This window comes from Notamacropus eugenii, chromosome 5 (assembly GCF_028372415.1).
Source record: "Notamacropus eugenii isolate mMacEug1 chromosome 5, mMacEug1.pri_v2, whole genome shotgun sequence".
Classification (NCBI taxonomy): domain Eukaryota; kingdom Metazoa; phylum Chordata; class Mammalia; order Diprotodontia; family Macropodidae; genus Notamacropus; species Notamacropus eugenii.
In genome coordinates, this window is record NC_092876.1 from 67042042 (window position 1) to 67062731 (window position 20690).

General features: G+C 42.3%; 1 protein-coding gene across 1 annotated transcript in view; it reads right to left on the minus strand.

Moving 5' to 3' along the window:
- Positions 1-20690, minus strand: part of TRIM63 (tripartite motif containing 63) — a 49520-nt gene that overhangs the window by 23346 nt on the left and 5484 nt on the right. Inside the window, exon 2 of the mRNA XM_072609417.1 lies at positions 10640-10746. The gene's annotated coding sequence lies outside the window, so the exon portion shown is untranslated. The remainder of the gene's footprint in view (positions 1-10639; positions 10747-20690) is intronic.

Consider the following 20690-nt stretch of genomic DNA (forward strand, 5'->3'; position numbering starts at 1 on the left):
GCACCAAGGCCCCGGCTCTCCTGTAAGCTGGACACCAAGAGGTGCCACCACAGCCTGGCAATTGGGGACTGGACATGCCCAAAATAGCATTGTAGAAAGTTAAGAGTTGGAAGAGGTCTCAGAATATAGAATATCAGAGTTAGAAGGAACCTTAAAGGAACATAGAACTGAAAGGAAACCTTAGAATACACACACACACACACACCATACACACCACACACACACACATACATACATACATGCACACACACACACTCAGTTCACACAGATAGGATCCAATTTTGGACACTTATTTTGAAAGGTCAATATCTCCTTTTTGGCTCATGTACCTTTATCCAGAATTTCCTCTGGGAAATCTCTAAGCATGCTAACATCTAGGTTTCCACAAAGGTAAACAAGAACCACAAATCCCTTGCAAGTATTCATAGTAGCAAATGTATTTTGAATAAAGGTCTTATTTCACTCCACAGAAAATAACAGAAAACACAAATGATTTGCAGGAGCTCATAAAGAGAAAACACAAAAAGCACTCATAGTAACCTATAAGTAACCAACACAATTCTCCCCTCTGAAGGAAACTAATGTTTGGGATTGAAAGCAGGGCAGCACCCTGATATTCTGGTGAAATCCCTCTCTCCCATAGGGTCCCACACAGTGCCTTTCTGAGACTCATACTGCCACCATACTTTGGATTCCCTCCTAGAAAGCAAACAAAGTTGGATCTTCTGGACAGGTCATCCCTTTCTTATCAGACCTGTACTATTCAAATAACTCACAGTAGAGCAACGTATGGCACAGTAGACAGAGTGCCAGGCTTGGCGTCAGGAAGACTCATCTAGCTTCAGATATTCACTAGCTGTGTGACCCTGGGAGAATCATTTAATCCTGTTTGCCTCAATTTCCTCATCTGTAAAATGAGCTAGAGAAGGAAATGCTAAACCACTCCAGTATCTTTGCCAAGAAAATCCCATGAAAAATTAGACATAACTGAAAATGACTGAACAGAACAACGAATAAAGGCCTTCCCTTCCCCATATCATAACTTTATTGTCCTGATTCTCCCAATTATTAACAATTTCACCCTCTTGAAACGATTTTGTAGTTATGCATACACATATTGAATCCCTTTCTGGTAAAATGGCAGCTCCTTGAGGGCAGAGATAGTTCCGTTTTTGCTTTTGAGTCCCCATCACCTTACTCAATGCCTTGCCCATAGCAATCACTTAATAAATCTTTATTAAGTTAAAGATGCTAGAAATAGAGGGAGCCTTAAGAACCATCTGGTACAGCTCCCTGTATCTTACAGTGGATGAAACTTGGGCCCAGAGAAAGGAAGGGACTTGTCCAAAGTCACAAAGCACTAAGTCACAGAGAGGTCTGGGACTCAGGCCTTCTGACTCCTAAGTCCAATATTCCTTTATCCACACAGATTTCCATGGAGAGCAAGACCTCTCTTTCCTTAGCCCAGTCTGAAACCCCTTCTCTTTTAATTAGGGAAGCACCACAGTACAGTGGAGAAATACAGGATTTGGAGTCAAAGGACCTGGGTTTGAGTCCCTGCATGTCTGTTTCCACCTGGAATCAAGGACACCCAAATGGGTTGACCTCTGGGATTTTCAAAGCTAATGGTGGAGTGTGAAAAGTATCAGGGGGCAGACCTGAGTAATAGGCAGAATCTCAGATTCTAGTCCTTGATTCAGATGTGGCATATCTGGCTGGTTCACTGCTCCTTGGAAAGTGGAAGGTAAAAGTGGAAAGTGGAGGAGAAGTAGAGAATGGGGAGAGTAGCTTGGAAGTGGAAATTCCAGCCTCCTTTGAATCCAAGACTGAAGCTGAGTCTACAAAGGATGCTAAAGGAACAGCTGGGATAGGTAGTAAAAGCTGCCTCAATGGGAGGGAGGAGGGAAGGGGTTACTGGGCAGCCCTCCCACCTGCCAGAGTTCTCTGAAGGTGTCCCAACAACTTGCTTATGTGCCTGGGAGCAGTTGCATGATAAACTGTTTGTCACCCCCCTTGAGCCAGCAGCAAACCTGGTAAATACTGGCAAAGTAGGTGAGAGGAGAAGAGGGTGGTCTATAAATAGTCCCCTGACTCAGTGTCAGCATCCCGTTGAAAGATTCACATGTGTTTATGGTGTTGCCGCTTGAGGAGAAGGTGGGGAAAGAAGGGAGGAGGAGGGGAAGCGTTCCAACATCAGGAAGATTAGCACAACTCTGCCCTCTATGGGCCCTGTCCCCCATCCCCACTCCCACTCCTCCAGTTCCTTAGCTGTCAGCGGTAGTATCCCAGTTCTGATCTTATATGCAACCATGCTTTTTCTGGGCATCCCAGGACTTCCCAACATGCTCTGTCTACTCTACTGAGGCAATATTGTTCCTTCGTAATCCTGTGCTCCCCCTCCCCGAAGTAGAGCACCCTTTCTTCTACCCTTGCAGATTCTACCTGTCATTCAAGCCCTAGTTCAAATCCTCTCCCCTTCTCCAGGAAGCCTTCCTTGATGACTACAACAACAACTACTACTGCTGCTGCTACTACTACTACTATACTACTACTACTACTACTACCACTACTACTACTACCACTACTACTACTACTACTACTACTACTACTACTACTACTACTACTACTACTACTACTACTACTACTACTATTTCTACTACTCAGATGCAAGGGAGCAGTGGAAAGGTTCTACTGCACCAGGAATCAAGAAGACCTGGATTTGAATCCTGCCCCAGACTCAGAGTCTTAGGTCCTTCCTCCACGACATGGGAATGATAATATTTTCCCTGACACAAGTCAATTCAATAAATATTTATCAGTCACCTTCTGTGGGGCAGCCCCTGTCCCATACCCTGGGGTTACAAAGGCAAAAATAAAATAACCCCTGTCTTCAAGGCATTTCTACCAGCAAGGTTATGGTCTATCTCAGAAAGTGGGTATGGGGCAGCTAGGTGGCAAAGTAGATAGAGCACTGACCCTGGAGTCAGGAGGACTTGAGTTCAAATCTGGCCTCAGACATTTGACCAGCTGTGTCACCCTGGGCAAGTCACTTAACCCTGATTGCCTCAAGGAAAGAAAAAAAGGTAGTTATAAGGAAAATGCTTTTCAAATCTGTGAGCTGATTTTAAGTACTGTTCTAGACTACAGGAGATCTCATGAAGTATTGTGGGAGTCCCCAGTCCTAGTCCGAGCTGTATCAGATTGCAACTCCCTTCCATGGTTTTCTTTATCCGTAAGACAGATATAATATTAGCCACGCCCACCTCAAGAGAATGTGTGCTCCCCTCTCACCTACAGCTCTTAGAATCCTTGAGTTATCACAGAAGACTTCTTGGAGGCGGCTGGACCTTGTAATAACAACACTTTACATTTCTGTTGCAGTTTTACATACATTCATCCAGCATTCATGCCTATGTCTTCTCTTGGTAACTAGGTGGCCCCACGAATAGAGCCTGGAGTCCAGGAAGATCTGAGTTTAAATCTGGTCTCAGATGCTGACTAGCTGTGTGACCCTGGGCAAATCACTAAACCCCTGTTTGCCTCAGTTTCCTAATCTGTAAAATGGAAATTATAATAGACTCTATCTCCCAAGGATCCAATGAGATAATCATTGTAAAGTGTTCAGTAAAGTCCCTAGCACATAGTAGGCGCTACATAAATGTTAGCTATATATTATTACCAGCTGTGTGACCCTGGGCAAGTCACTTAACCTCTGCCTCACTTTCTTCATCTGCAAAAAAATGAGGATAATAATAACACCCACCTCTTATGGGGATAAAATGAAATAATATTTATCAAGCACCTTGCCAATCTTAATGCACTCCTTCTTAAGGCTTGGCTCACTGTCTTGGCAACTCCCCTTCCCCGCAGTTGTTAATATTCTTTCCCTCCCCAAAGTATATAGGGTGTTCCAAAAGTCTTAAACTTAAATCACAATCCAAAAGTGGAACACCTTCCATTGTATTTATTTGTCTCTTGTAAACTCCAGCAAAATAAACACTCCTTGTTTCTTTTTCTCTGTATCCCAGGTGTCTGGTACGGTCCCTGGCACATGCTGGTTGAATGAATGGATGACTAGATGGAGAAAGGCTATGGAAATGTAAAGTGTTATTACTATTACTAAATGTCAAGTGTTATTACTATTACAAATCCCACCTCCTCTATGAAGTCTGCCCTGATAACTGAAGCTGATGCTGATTTCTCCCCTTTCTGACGGCTCACAGTTCTGATTTTCTATCTGCCGCAAGCCTCTCTGGAGTCCATCATAATAAAAAACTCATGGGATTTAGAGCTGGAAGGAATGAATTCAGTATTTTCTAATACAATGTCTTACAGTTGTAGCACAAGTGACCTCAGGCCCCCAGTACAATTCTGGGGCCTGCAGTACTTTGCAGGTTTGAGGTGCTCTTGACCCCTCTGGTTCAAGTCCCCATTCAATGTATTCTCATGCAGACCAAACCATTTTGACTCATGAAATCATCAGCAAAAGTTATTTAATGACAATAGTAGCAAGGTAAATCAAGGACTTTGAATGAAACATTCCACCCATCATGTACCTCCTGGAGAGTGCTATCCTCAACCCCCCATTAACCACTCTGCCTCCACCATACAGCTGGTACAATATACATCGAATCATTCATGGAAGGGTGCCAACATGGGAACCAGGTGCATTACAGAGAGCATTGGTGCTTCCCCTTGCCATGGGATTAAGGGTGTGGTAGAGAGTATCATGGCTTCTCCATGGCCCAGGAACTGGACAATGGCCAAAGATCTGAACACAGAAATCGCTTTTTCTTATCTCTCCCTGGCTAACCATTCACCTTCTCTAATAGTGTGTCATAAACTTTGTGAGGCTTTACTAATAGCCGCCAAAACCTTCTGTGAGAACATAAGTAAATTCTACACAATAATATGGGATTTGTAAAAACAAACATAATGTTATCAACCATGCCTACTTCACAGAGGGACCAGGATGGGTGAGGTCACATGTGGCAGTCCTTTGATCAAATGTCGGGCTGTACCTGAAGACCTAGAGAGAGGTCAAAGGTTCCCCATCCCTTAGTCTAGGAGGATGTCTGGATTGTACTCCCTCCTCACCTACAGATCTTAGAATCTTTAGCTTTGATGTAGTGAGAAAAAAGCAGATCAATTAAGACCTGAGTACAGTTGCCATCTTTGACACTAATTGTATGGCCCTGGGCAACTCATTTCACCTTTCCAGGCTTCATGTGTAAAAACAGGACCAATAATCCTTGTAGTTTCTTCTTCATTGGGTTGTTGTGAGCCTCAAATGAGATAATTGACAATAAAGCATTTTGAGGACTTTAAACTGATCATATGCATGTATATGTATATATGCGTATGTGTTGTTTTTTGGTTGTTTTAGTCATGTATGACTCTCTGTGACCCCCATTTGGGGTTTTCTTGGCAAAGATATTGGAGTAGTTTGTAGTTCTTTCTCCAGCTCATTTTACAGATGAGGAAACTGAGGCAAATTGGGTGAACTGACTTGCCCTGAGTCACACAGTATAAACAAACAAATGAATGAATTAACAAATAAATGTGTGTATAGTGTTACTGTTATTGTGCATAATGTACAGTGCATATTGTTATTAATCAAGGATCTATGGCATCGTCAGTGTGAGAAGTCCCTCTACCCATGCAGATAACAAAGGCTCCATTGTCTTCAAGACAACAATTCCTTGTTTGCTGACTTAACCTGGTGGTGATGAGCCTCTCAGAATTTAGTCTGGTCCTCAGAATGTAAGGTAACCAGCCTGTCCCTGAGCCATACTCAAATCCTTTCCAGTCTAGCAGAAACTGCTAGAACTTTGCTTTCCTGGAATACCCTGGGTGAAATCACATGCCACAATGAAGCCCTGAAGGAGAATTTTAGTAGAGTAAATGACTTTATGATCACTCACTAATTGCTGAATTATAAGCTCTCTGAGGGTAGACACTTCAAGTCCATGAACCAAATTGTAAGTGCAGAGGTGATGCTTCTATGGGATATGGAGAGAAAGTGAAATCTGTTCTTGCCTTCAAGGAAATTGCAATCCATTGATTGGATACAACATGTGCAGAGATAGGTAAATACAAGGTCATTGATTTAGAGCTGAGAGAGATCTTAGAGGTCACTTGGCCCACATCCACATGTTACAGAGGGGGAAACTGAGGCCAAGAAAGATGAAATGATTTGTTCAAGATCTAGATGATTGTGATAGATAGTGCTATTTCTATTTGTTGTGAGTAAACCTCAAAGTATAATAACAATGAGGACTGTTATTAATTATAATGATTCTGGGGGGATTTATACGCACCTTCGGGACCAATGGTTACTTGTTCTATTATTCATATTTAATCTTTCTCCTTTTAATGAAGGTAGGCAATGTGTCACTGTGGAGAGAGGGCCAGCCTAGGAGTTAGAGAGACTTAGGTTCCCAGCCTGTTCCTGATACTTACTGGGTGCGTGACTATGGGCAAGTCATTTAGCATGTAGGAGCCACCAGGCAATTCTCAAAGACTAAGTTACATATGAAATTCCAGCTCATACCCCCCAGATTGGCAAAGTTGTAGATAAAAGGAAAATGATAAGTGTTGGAGGGGCTGTGGGATAAAAAGCACACTGATGCACTGTTGGTAGAACTGTGAATTGGTCAAACCATTCTGGAAAGCAGCTTGGAATGATGTCCCCCAAATTGCGAACCTAGGCATATCTTTTGACCCAGCTATACTAAAGAGATTTAAGAAGAGGTGATGGGGAGGGGGAGAAAGGACTTGTACATTCAAAAATATTTCTAGCAGCTCTTTTTATTATTTTTTCTTTCTTTTTAAAAAATGTATTTATTTTTAGTTTTCAACATTCACTTTTATAAGACTTTGAGTTCTTACTTTTTCTTCTTCCCTCCCTCTTCCCCAGAATGGCATGCAATCTGATATAGTCTATACATGTACAGTCATATTAAATACATTTCTACATTAGTCGTGTTGTGAAAGAAGAATCAGAACAACAGGGAAAAACTATGAGAAAGAAAAAAAAGAGAGGAAAAGTATGCTTGAATCTTCATTCAGACTCCATAGTTCTTTCTCTAGCAAGTCACTTAACTTTTATGTGGCCCAGGCAGCTCTCTGACTTCTGGAAAGAAAGTCAGTCTTCTTTGGTAGGGACAGTTCTTTCTAAGGGCTTTCCTACACTGATGAAATCATAGGTAGGTTAAAAAAAAAAGGTGACTTGACACATGTTGCAGATTCAATAAATACTTTGTGAACTGAATTGACTTAAACTTTGTGATACAATGGTTTCCATGATCTGAACTGGAAGTAAGAAGAACTAAGTTTTGGTCCCAGGCCTGTTATGAACTCATTTTATGAGTCTGGACAGATCACTTCTCCTCAGGACTCAGTTTCCTCCTCCTATAGTTTGGATTAAATGGCCTCCAAAGTCCCTTAGTTCTAAAATTTTGTGAACTCTTGACTAAACGCATGTTCTTAAGAAGGTCAAAGGGGACCAGGTACTAGATCCTTAAGGAATTTCAACCAAATTGGGCAGTTGAGGTGCTCTAAGTCAAGGCTTCTTAAACTTTTCCCACTCACAACCCCTTTTCAAGTTTAGGCAGCGTTTGTTGGCCTGAGGGCATGTGCAATGCAGAGTGCCATGCTTTGTGTTCAGAACCAAAGCTGCAGCAAAGTTGTTCCATGTAACACTGGCAAGTAGGGTCAGAAACACCTCGGATTCATTAGGAATTTGATTTTGAAATCATTTTTGGTTGTTGCTCATTCAGAAACCTTTTACTGTTGTCAATTTTTTTGGTCCTGACCCACAGTTTAAGAATCGCTGATAGGTGTCTAGAAGTAAAACTAACTAGACTGTGACTTCTGGAAGGAATTTCACACAGTACCCAGGCCCAAGGCTTCAAGGACATCTGGCCTGGGGAAGGGGCCAAGGCTATCGACCTCCTGCTGCTGGGAAATGACACATATATCCTGCTTGGCTGGAGAGAGAGAGAGAGAGAGAGAGAGAGAGAGAGAGAGAGAGAGAGAGAGAGAGAGAGAGAGAGAGAGAGAGAGAGAAGGAGGGAGGGAGAGAGACAGAGAGACAGAGAGAAACTTGGGTCTTAAGCCTACAGCCACTTTTCCCCCCAGATTCCTTGTGATTTTAAACAGAGGAGCTTGCGTTACATTGCCCTCCCTTTGGAAATGTTCAATCCAAGGCAAGGGGTCTGTCTACTCAGGAAAAATGCAGCCACTAGGTATTAATAGCTACCCTCTGAGGCCACTGTTGATAAGAAAAGAATTCTGTCCTAACAGCCAGGAGTCTCGGAGGTATCCATTTCCCAATGGAAGGGCTCGTGAAGTTCTGGAGGGGAAGAGGGAAGGGGCAAAGTATTGAGGGAAAATTCTCAGTTGGGAACAAACAAAGAAGCCAGAAGCCCTGCACTGACCAGCTAGATGAGTGATCTGCTCCAGTTTTCAGAGCTTCCAAGAACAGTGTTAAGTCCAATGGGTGGGGGCTTCCAGGAAGTGGTGAGCCCAGTTGCTACTCGGGTGAAGCTCTAACTTGCTTGCTGGCTCACTGGGGCCTCGTGATAGCCTCCGGGGGTGCAGGGCCAGAGGCCAACATTACTGGGGGCTCTGGCTCAATCTTTGGCTCTCCCATGGTTCCTAGGGCTGGGAGAATCAAGTGACAGCAACGTCTGCTCTTGCCTGGGAAAAACACAGCTGCTGTTTAGAGAAGGACCTCAAAACCTCTGCTCCTTTCTCCAACCTCATGGCACCCTGCCCCCATCTCCTCGTAAAAGTGACAGAAATTTAGAATTAGAAGGAATCTTAAAACATAGCATGTCAGAACTACAAGAGACTTTAGAACCCAGAATAGCAAAGCTGGGAGGGGCCTTAGAACCCAGAATGTCAGCATTTGGGGGAGCCCTTAGAACTCAGAATGTCAGATCTGGAAGGGAACTTAAAGACCATTCAACTCTAAATTTTCATTTTGCAGATAAGGAAGCTAAATTCAGTAAGATGAGTGACTTGTCTAAGGTCATAGCACTAGATCTGCTAGTATGGTGCTGGCATACTATACCCTATTAACTGAACCAGTTGACCTCGAAGGTTCATTTTTTGGTCAGATCCAGTTGATCACTCTCAGGTTGTAGGTTCCCCACCTCTCGTCTAGGAATGTAGTGACTCCAGATGAGTGAACAGTGTGATATGTCATCTGGAAAAGCTAATTTGATTTTTGGCTGCATTAAGAGAGGCATAGTGTTCATCAAGGGTAGAGGAAGTGATGGTCCCACTGTACTGCCCTGGTCGGAACACGCCTGGAGTGCTATGTTCAGTTCTGGCCAAGTCTTTTAGGAAAAGACATTTATTTATAAGCTGGAGAACATCTCATTAGAGTAGAAGCTACTCAAGGACAAGAACTGTTTGTTTTACTTTTGTCTTTAAATGCCCATTGCCTAGCACTTAATTGGTGCTTAATAAATGCTTGTTGGTTGATTGGTTGAGTGTGCAGAAAAGAACAACCAGAATGGTAAAAGACCTAGAGATCATGCCTCATGAGGATCACTTGTAGGAAACAGGAATGCTTAACTTGGAAAAAAAAAACCAGGGAATCATGACTGGTTGTCTTCAAGTATTCGGAGGAGTCACACGTGAAAGAAGGAGTAGACTTACTCTGCTTGGCCCTAGAGGGCTGCCTTAGGAGCAATGGATGAGAGTTACAGATTGACAGATTTAAGCTTGGTATGAAAAAAAACCCACCTTTCATAACAATTGGAGCCATCCCAGAATGCAACAAGATGCTTTAGGAGGGAGGGAATCACTGGTGATCTTCCCGTTGAGGCTGTATGTTTATTGGGCTGAGATGATATAGAAAGGATTCCTGTTCAGATGCAGGTTGGATTTGGTGGCCTCTGAGAACCCTCCTAACCCCAACATTCTGCGAATCTGGCTCCTGGCACCTAGGTCAGGGCTCTTTCCACTGCACAACTCATTCTTTTAGAAGGAAACAACAGCAGCCTGAGTGTCTGGACACCCTGTCCCATGTCCTGGAAGTAGGACAACATAAAAGCTAGAAGATGGGCACCTTTCCCATTCTGCCTTCGCCTCTGCCTGGTCTTTTGCACAACAGCTTATTGTATTCCCTGGCTTTAGCTTCCATGAATACTGTAAACATCTTGCTGTGACCTCCACCATTCTTTTCTTGCTGTTCTAGTATTTGTAGCATAATACTGTGTGATTCAGGATTCCTCAGTATGTGATCGATCTACTATTGGTATGTGATCTTTCTCTTTTCTAATGGTGGTGAAGTGTGCAGTGGATGGAGTCTTAGAGTCAAGAAGGCCTGTGTTCAAATCTTGCCTTATACCTCATGCCTTGACCCTGGGCAAGTCACTTAACTTCTATGTGCCTGAGTTTCCTCATTTGTAAAATGGGGTTAATAATAACCTCTATCTTAAAGGGTTGATGTGAGAATAAAATGGTGATGTGGGACTGAAGCTCAGGAGACAGTAGTTGGATTCATAGGTTTGGGAGTCACCTCCATAAAGATGAGATTGGACCTATGAGAGGTAATGAGATCAACAAGAGAGAGGCTGTAGAGAGAAAAGAGGGTCCAGGGAAGCACTTTGGGGATACTTACAAGAGTGGAGCTTATTGCCTGTACTTCATTCTGGAAGAGCAGCAGGACATGAGTGATGATCCGGCAAAAGAGATTGAGAAGAACAGGTCAGACAGGTAGGAGGACACCTAGAAGGAAAAGTGTCAGAGAAGTTAAAGGAGGAGGAAGTATGGGGGCTGGGGGAGGCCACAGTGTCAAAAGCTGTGGAGCAGGCCAACAGGCTTGGCCATCAAAAGATGGCTTGGCAACCTCGAAGGGAGCCATTTCAGTCAAGTGGTGGGACTTGGAAGCCAAATTGTAAGGGATTCAGAAGACAGTGGGAGGTGAGAAAACAGGGGCAATGGATGTAGATGGCTTTTTTCCTGGAGTCTGGTTGTGGCATAAATGAGAGCTAACTATAGGTCAGTACCTTGAGCAGAAGGCAGGACCAATAGAAAGGTTTTTTTTAAGGTACGGCAGAATTGGGCAGATTGTAGGTAAGGGAACTGGTAGCTATGGAAATACTGGCTCACTGCTACAAAGGATCAGATTTTGAACTGGGTTTAGAATAGTTCTAAAGACCATTTAGTCCAGGCTCCTTACTTTTACAGACAGGGAAACTGAGGTCCACAGGGGTTAAGTTATTGGCTCAAGGTCACTTAATGGCAGGAGTGGGACTTGAACCCAGATCCTCCAAATATAAAGCTAGTGCACTTTCCATTCTACCAGATTAAAGAAGTGTGTATGAGAGAGATAGAGGCAACTATGTGGTACCAGTTGCAGAGTTCTGGGCCTACAGTCAGAAAGTCTCATATCTCTAAGTTCAAGCCTGGCCTCAGACTCATACTAGCTGTATGCCCCTGGGTAAGTTACTTTAACCCTGTTTACCTCAGTTTCCTCTTCTGTAAAATGAGCTGGAGAAGGACATGACAAATCACTCCAATATCTTTTCCAAGAAAAACTCAAATGGGGTCATGAAGAGCTGGCCAGGATTGAAAAAAATGACTAACTGCTGAGTGAGACAGAGAGGGGAGAGAGACAAAGACAAAGAAACAGAGACCAGTAGAGAATGTAGGCAAACTCCTGGAGGAGATAGAAGAAAATGATGATTAAGGCTTTAAGGCATTTACCCTAGAGAGGCAGTAGGATGAAATAGATTTGGCATTAGTCTTGGAGTCAGGAGGACCTGAGTTCAAATTCTGACTCAGACATTTACTAGCCGTGTGACCCAGAGCAAATCATTTAACCTCTCTGGGTCTCAGTTTCCTCCTCTGTTAAATGAAGAGGTAGGATTTGATAGCCAGTAAATAGCTCAGTCCCCAGTGCTAAACCTATAATCATATAAGTATTCCTACTAAAGGGCAATGTGTTCACCATCCAAGCACCGGTTGAGCATGGTGTATAGAGGTTCTTCCATCACCAGAGGATTGGTCATTCATAGCCATTCATGAAGACCATTTGCTAAGGCTCTGAGGGGTGGAGATCTGCATCAGAAGTACTCACAGTGAATGAAAAACAGATTCTGGGAGTACCTGGAGCAGAATGAGGTAGAAAGAGCCCTGGATTGGTGAGATCTGGGTTTGACTCCCAGTTTCATGACCTTGGGTAAGTCTCTTGTCCTTTTTTGGTTTAAGAGTCTCCTCTCATCTCTCATCCCCTACTCCTACCCTTCACTTCGTGTTGGAGAAATCAAACCAATATTAACATTGCTTCTGGAAAGGGAATGACAGTTGACTTCCTTATATCTCCATTTGTAATCCCCATGGATATTGACAGGTGTTCTTAACGTGGAGTTTGTGAATGTGGTTGGGTTTTTTCCCCAATATTTTTATGACAATTTCAATATAATCGATCTTATTTGTAATCCTATTTATTTCATTTTATTTGTTTAAAAAAACATTCTGTGGTGTCCACAGACTTCATCAGGCTGACTGTCAAAAGGGAGTCCAGGACGTAAAGGTTAAGAACCCCCAGCCTAGACCGAAGCTGCCTTCCCAAACCACCACTGCCAAATATTCATTGTGTTCACTCTATGAGGACAGAGATTGTCTTACTTTTATGAGGGCCTGGTGAATAGTGAGTATTCAGTGAATGCTTGCCTATTGATTAACTGATATGAAAGATATTCAAATATGAAACCTATGGTTGTACTATGCGCAGAGCCTCACTCCACCTCCAGACTTTCTTCAGACCCCTCAAGTTCACAGTTTCTTCTAGGATTGGGGAGTTATGGGAGAGATTGCCTAGCCAGTCTGGAGATGCAGCAGTGTAGACAGGAAAGGCCAGTGTATTAAGCTAGACAAAACTGACTCTTGCCACTGGGCTGCCTATTTGGGATCTGCCCACCTGTATATACATGGTTTGCCTCCTAAGATTTCCGCTCTTGTGATAAAATAGGGCTAATACCCTAAGTAGCTTCCTGAGGTTTTGCCATTTTACATGACTCACCATAGAAAGGGGGCACAAGGGCAGGATGAAGGGGCCTGCCTTCAGTTTCCAGGGTGTGTAGAAGACCTTGCTTCTTTTGAGGGTGGGAGTAGGGGAAAGGAGTGGGGTGGACTCATTGGGGAAGTCAGGAGCCCTCATCTGAGCTATCTTGGGGCAGTTTTGTCTCTTTGACCCAAAGCAGCACCTGGCACAAGGGGTAGCCCCTCGTAGGGCCACACAAGGGTGTCCCCAAAACAGCTGCTGAAACTATTCTCAACCCTTCCTGGGGAGATACCTGAAAAGCCATCATCCCCTGACCAAGATTACCAGACCACACAAGAACAACTCCAGGACATCAGCAGACTTGCTCCTCTCAAAACCACTAATAAATCAGCTGTCAGCTGCTTGAGTCCTGAACAAACATCATTGTTCTCTTAGTGCTTTGAGGAAGGAAAAAGAGGGACCAAAGTCCAGGGCCTAAAATCTGAGGAGGTCTCTTCTCTATGATTGGGGACCCTAGCTAGGAACCAGGGGTGAGTGGGGATGAAGCTTTGTAAACCTCAATGTGTAATAATAATAAGAAGAAGAATAGTAATAAGAACTCAATAAACATAAGTCCCTACTATGTGCCAAACACTGTCCTAAGGTGCTCGGGATACAAAAAGAGGCAAAAGATTTCCCCTCCCTCAGGGAGCTCACAAGCTAATGGAGGAGACAACAAGCAAGCAAAAATCTACAAACAAGATAATGAGGAAATAATTAACAGATGGAATGTAATAGAATTATGAAGGTTGTGGGTTAAAGAAGGGATTTTAGTTGGACTTAAAGGAAACTGAGGAGGTCAATATTGGAGTAGAGGAGGGAGAGCGATCCCGGCAGAGAGAAAGCCTGGAGTCAATAGATGGAGTGTCTTGTCAATCATTCAAACAATCACACTACAGTCATTTATAAAGTACCCACTATGTGTCAGGCACTCTGTTCATTTATACAGGGTGTCCCCAAAGTCTTCAAGCTTTAATAACTCAGTTATTATACTTTAAGCTTAATAGATGTAAAAACTGTTAAGATTTAATAGCTCTAGACTGTACTAAGACTTTTGGGACAGCCTGTGTTATATAGTATTGCATATATATAATGCGTGCTGTAATATATGATATATAATATATGATTATATATAATATATGATAAACATTTTATGTCATACAGTCTCTATATGTATACCTCTATAGAGGCATGGTGGTGCAGGGGACAGAGTATCTCTCAAAGCCAGAAGATCTGGGTTTAAGTTCTGCTTCTGACATGCATTGGTTATAAGACTCTGGGTGAGTCATTTAAACTCAGTGCTTTAGGCAACTTTCTCACCAGGGAATTCCCTCTTTCCATGAAGTCACAGGTTTGAGTTCCTGTCTCTTTCCTATATGCATCTATTCATATGAACAGACACACACAAGTCACATAGTAGTTAAAGGACCATCCTTTGAGTCAGAAAGACCTAGGATCTGGTCCTATCTCTATGTGTGCAACTAGACACAGCCACTGGGTGACACACTGGACTTAAGAGTCAGGAAGCCCTAAATGCAAATGCTGACTCAAAAACCCTTCCTAGTTATGTTATCCTGGGCAAGTCACTGTCTGTTTCCTCATATATAAAGTGGGCAGCTAGGTGGCAGTGGGCCTGGAGTCAGGAAGATCTCAGTTCAGCTCTGACCTCAGACACTAGCTGGGTGATCCTGGGCAAGTCACTTAACCCTTTTAGCCTCAGTTTCCTCATCTGTAAAATGAATTGGAGAAGGAAATGGCAAATCACTCTAGTATCTTTGCCAATGGGGTCACAAAGAGTCAGAAATGACTAAAACGATTAAACAATAATGAGATACTATTTGTAAAATATTGCGTAAACCTTAAAGCATGACATAAATTCTAGTTGTTGCTACTGTTATTATTGTAATGTGAGTTGTATGGTCCTGGTCAAGTCACTTTTCGGTGCTTCAGGTAACTCTCTCAGACCATATGTTACAACTAAATTGCCTATCTGAATCAATGGAGAGAGTTTCCACTTCCAGAGTTTCCCAGCTTGATGAAATCACAGGTCCAGATTCCCTACCCCAAATCTCTCTCTCTCTAGTAATAATAAAGAATGTATTCAACAGCGTACACACACATATGTATATGCATACGTGTATGCTTGTGCATGTATGTGTGTGTGTGTGTATATTTATTTATCTATAGATTCTGTAGATTACAAGTTTCACCCGCATTTAAGCAGCAAGAAGAGAGTATACTAGATTGCCTTTGGGAAACTGGAAAGCTGGGGGGCCCAATGGATTTGATGCTGGGTTGGAAGATATGAATTCAAATCCAGATACTTATTAGCTATGTGACTCTGGGAAAATCATTTAACTTCTGTCAGACTCAGTTTCCTCAACTATAAAATGAGGTTAATAGCAGCACCTACTTCTTGGGAGGGTAATTTTGAGGATCAAATGAGATACTATTTGTAAAAAGCACTTAGCACAATACCTGGCACATAGTATGAGTTATAAAATACTTAATTTTCTTCCCCTGTCCCCCTTTAGTGACCCCAAACTTCTCCCTGAAACAAAGATCCATCTTTTTAATACCAACATTCTACCTGTGGAACTGTATGCCTTTGAGTCATGGAAACTAACAGTGTCCAAAGCACTAAACGTAAGTATTGTTTAGAGAATGGAAGGGATTAGGGTGGGTAGGAGCAGGAGGCAACATAAAAATAGAAGAAGGATAATGTCATTAAAGGAATGTACGGTTGAAAAAGAAAGTGGACTAGTCCTGGGTTAAGAGTGTAGATAACCAAAGGAGGAGCTGTGTGCCTCACTGGTCTCTGCATGTCAAGATAAATCAGGCTAGATTCAGTACTCTGGTTAGATCCACTGTGGTGGACTTCTAGAAAGACAAGGTCAAGAGTCTCACAGGATGGACTGTGACTGGCATCATTGGAGGAAAAATCTACATTGGTGAAATCATGGGTCCATTAGAGTATTTTCAATATTCATAATGTAACCTGGGTCCCTCAAGACTCTGGGCTCACATGGACCAAGATTGATCCTGTGGGGGGTGACCCTAGGGGGTCAGTTTTTCTTTGTCTGGGTTGCCCTTATCTGGAGTACTCCAAGAAAATCCCTAAATGTCCCTGTGATATAATTACATAAAATACAGGGGCCTCTTAATGTATACTATGGGTATCTGGTGTGGGGTAGCCTTTATTTTGCCTCAACAGAAAATGCATAAGATACAAAGCACTGACATGGATCGATGGATAGAGGGAAGGATAGGGAAGGGAATACATATTTACTAAGTAGCTGCTATATACCAAGCATTGTGTTGAGTGCTCTACAAATATCTTATTTGACAGATATATAAATATGTCATGGAACCCAGCAGTGTCCAAAGCATTAAATATAAGTATTATTTAGAGAAATATATAAATATCCCATTAGAGTCTCTCTATAATGTAAATACACTTTGGGAGGCTGCCGGACAAATCACCTTCCCATGGAACACCACTGCAGACTAATTCAAATCAATAGTCAAGTTAGCAAGTCTAGATTTCTGCCTTTCTTCCCATGGCATGGCTTTCGTCCTTCAGTTAAAAGGGATATTGCATTGCCCTCTGTCGAGGAAATTTCCCTCTGGAAGGAGCTGCCTATCCTCTTGAACTTGGGAACTTTTCAATTTTGGATTCCTCAAGAGGTAACCTCCAAAGCCAGGAAAATCCATGGTGAGGCACCTTGCAAAGTGCATATGTATTTATCCCTTCCATGTGCTTCTGCAGAAACTTGATTAATGCCCTGGCTTTTCTGGTAGGGAATTATTCATTCTCAGGAACAAGGAAACAAAAAAGCAGAAGATTCCAGTAGAGTGAGGACTGGGAAGTTCTCCTGGCCACCTGATCAAGAACAGATGTGCTTCTCTTGTATCCATTATCTGCCATGGCAAAGCTAGGACTGTAGAAAACCAATGTGCATATAAGGTACCCACCTCCTAACAGGGAGGGGATGGATTCAGAAGGAGACATACGTTTTTGGACATGGACAATTAAAAGAAGATTTCACAGGGACAGATTTCTTCTCTCCCCTTCATCAATGGTCCTCCATGCAGGTTCCTTCTGATGAACTCTAGTCTGGAACTTCAGGAGAAAGAGGGAGAAGAATCCTGCCAGCTACCTTTTCTAGAACACAATTAGGGCAGGGGAAGAGGAAAGGGGGATCCTTCTGACCAGAAGCCAACTCTGCTTAGTCTCAGTTTCCAATCATCTTTGAGTCAGCCCCAGACACTAGGGAGATGTTCCCTGTGTCTGTCAGCAATGTACTATGGGGCGTATCCACCTCCATGAGAAGATCCCTTACACTGCCCCCAAAGGACTTTGCCCTCTTAACTCATGAAGTTTATTGAAGCCCAGCCTCCCCACCAACAATATGATCTGCAAAAGACTTTACAGACATAATTGTACATGAATCTCACACAAGTTATTTAGCCTCCTGGGCCTTCAGTTTCTTTATCTGTAAAATGAATGGGTAGGACTGGATGACCTCTAAAGTCTCTTCGGGGAATCATGGAGAGACAGGACATTTTTGAAAGTTATATGTTGGGCTTATCATATACTTAAAAAGAAAAGTAAGCCCTACCTAGAAAATAGATTCACAGTTGCATGTATAATCTCCTGTTCTACAATGTATACAAAATTGCTCATTTTAGTTGATGTTTGTTAGGCTCAGAATTAACAATTTTAAAAGTACATATTTCCTTTTCATCCTGTATGTAGATTGCTTTGCATGTACTTCTTTGCATACTGTCTCCCCCATTAGATTGTAAGAGGGCAGAAATGGTCTTTTGCCTCTTTTTTATGTCCTGAGAACTTAGTATAGTGGCCAGTACACAGTAGGTGCTTAATAAGTATTTATTGATTAAAAAATAAAATAAATATAGTTCCTTCTAGCCCTTAATCCTAGGATCTTGGGTTGACTGTTCATTAATTCCAAAGCCAGAAATGCAGTCCTGCCTTTAAGGCAGTTCCTGTATTAATGACATATAACACGAGGGGTCAGTGTTGCTTCATGCTAGTGCCTACCAAAAGCATTATGATGGACAGGCTAACTGCCCACTAATCAAAGGCTGAGCCCCCTGCTGGACATCACCAGAGTGCATTTCTTTAGCTGTTCATACTTTCTGGATAAGAGGGCCTACAGGTTTCCTTAACTCCTGCTCAATTCCATGTAATTCAACAGACATTAAAAAAAAAAAAACAACTACCATGGACAGCACTGGACTAGGCATTGGGGACTTATCATTCAGATACCCTTAAGGAGCTTACTGTTTAACAAGTGGGGATAAGGCAGATCCAGAAATAACTCTAATAGGATGATAATATATAAAGTAACAATGCCCAGGAGAGGCCCAGACAAAGCTAGGAGAAATTCAAGGAGGGAGAGATCACTTTTTACCATAAGACCACAGATTTATAGCAAGAATGTAGTTTAGAAAGTTATCTAGTGCAACCCTCCCCCACTCTTTTAAAATAACGAAATTGAGGCCCTGTGAGGTCAGATGACTTGCCCAGAATCACAGAGAGTAAATAGCAAAGGTGGAACTCAAACCCGGGTCCTACAATTCCAAATCTAGTACACTCTGTACCTCTTGAATACAAATATCATACAGTCTTATCTATTAAAGTTGGCTGTACTTCCTCTACAGCCTAGACTTAATGTTATGATGGCAGAGAGTATGTCTTATGGTAATAATAGATCAGATTTCTTTCTCATGGCTTTTCTCTTTTGTTCTGATTCTTCCTTCACAACATGACTGTGTAAATGTGTCTAAAAAAATAGATCAGATTTCTATAGTGTTTAAAGTTTACAAAGCACTTTCCTCACAACCAGCCTATGAAGTAGATGCTATTATACCTATTTGACAAATGGGAAAACCAAGGAATGGAAGGCTGATGGTGTTTGTTCAAGTTGCTGTTAAGTCGTTTCAGTCAGGTCTGTCTCTTCAAGACCCCATTTGGGGTTTTCTTGGGAGATACTGGGGTGTTTGCCATTTCTTTATCCAGATGAAGAAATTGAGGCAAACAGGGTAAAATGACTTGCCCCAGGTCACCCAGACATTAAGTATCTTGAGGCCAGATTTGAACTTAGGAAGAGGGGTCTTCCTGACTACAGGCTGGGCACTCTCTCCACTGTGTCACTCAGCTGCCCTGCAAACATGTATAGTCAACCAAAATAAATGTCCACATTGGCCATGTCCTAAAAAAATTATATATAAATCTCATTTTGCACTAAGTCTTTCTAGGAGGTGGGTAGCATATAGTCCTCTGGAATTATGGTTGGGCCATTAACACTGGTCAGAGGTTCTAATTCTTTCGAAGTTGTTTATCTTTAACATATTGTTGTCATTGTATAAATAATTCTCTTTGCATCAGTTCATACAAGTCTTATCAGGCTTTCTGAAGTCCTCTCCATCATTTCTTAGAGCACAATAGTATTCTATCACATTACTATACCATAACTTGCTCAGCCATTCTCCAGTTTATGGACATTCCCTCAGATTCCCATTCTTTGCCACCTCAAAAAAAGCTATAAATATTTTGGTACATCCTTAGAGTTATTTTACTTAGGGTTAATCTCTGTCTTAATCTGCTTCCCTCTAATTCCCTCTCCCCCTTCTTCCCTTTCCCTGTTGAGTGAAATGTATTTTTGGACCCAGGTCATTCTCTCTCTCTCTCTCTCTCTCTTTCCCTCCTTTGACCAGTTCAGATGAGAGAAAGTTCACAGGTCAGCTGTCCCCTCCCCCCCCCCACTTGTTTCAGATGCCAACTTTCACACCTGATTGTATGAGATGATATACCCTAACTTTCCTTTCTCTCTTCCTCTCTCTGTTCTTCTCTTAAGATAATCAACACATAATAGAACAACTCTCCAGTCTTGTCTACTTAGATTCCCTTTTTGACCAGAGGATAATAGGGTTCAGAGGTGACACATGTATCATCTCCCCTTATGTGAATGCATAGTCTATCCTTGTTTAGTCCTTTATCATTATTCATTCATGTTTAGTATTTCAGAAGTCCTAGTCCCAATTCCAGTGTCAAGTCAACAAGCATTTATTAAGCACCTACTATGTGCCAGGCAATGTGCTAAGCATTCAGGATACAAAGAAAGGCAAAAGACAGTCCTCAACAAGGACTCCTCCTCCTTCTAATGGAGGAGACAACATACAAACAACTAAATGACATAAAAGAAATAGGCAGGATAAATTGGAGATTATCTCCAAGGGAAGGTGTTAGGATGAAGGGAGATGAGGAGATATGTGAGAATACCAGTGGGATGCCTTAGTATCATTCCCTTGTTGCTTCTACCTCCCATTCCACTGAATATCATTTCCATTTAAACAACATGGCCTTCTCATTGCTGCTTTCCCATAAATGCTCCAAATAAAAGGGCCCATTGCTTTCACCATTGACTGCCTCATCTAATTCTTCTATGAAGCCCTAGTGGTCCCAGGAAATTGATCCATCAAAGCCTGCAGTTTTTATCATGTCAAATAGTCAGATATTCAAATGGATTTATGTTCTTAAGTGGTTGTCCCTTCCAATGATGCAGAAGACAACCGATCCTTGTGGCATCCATTTGTC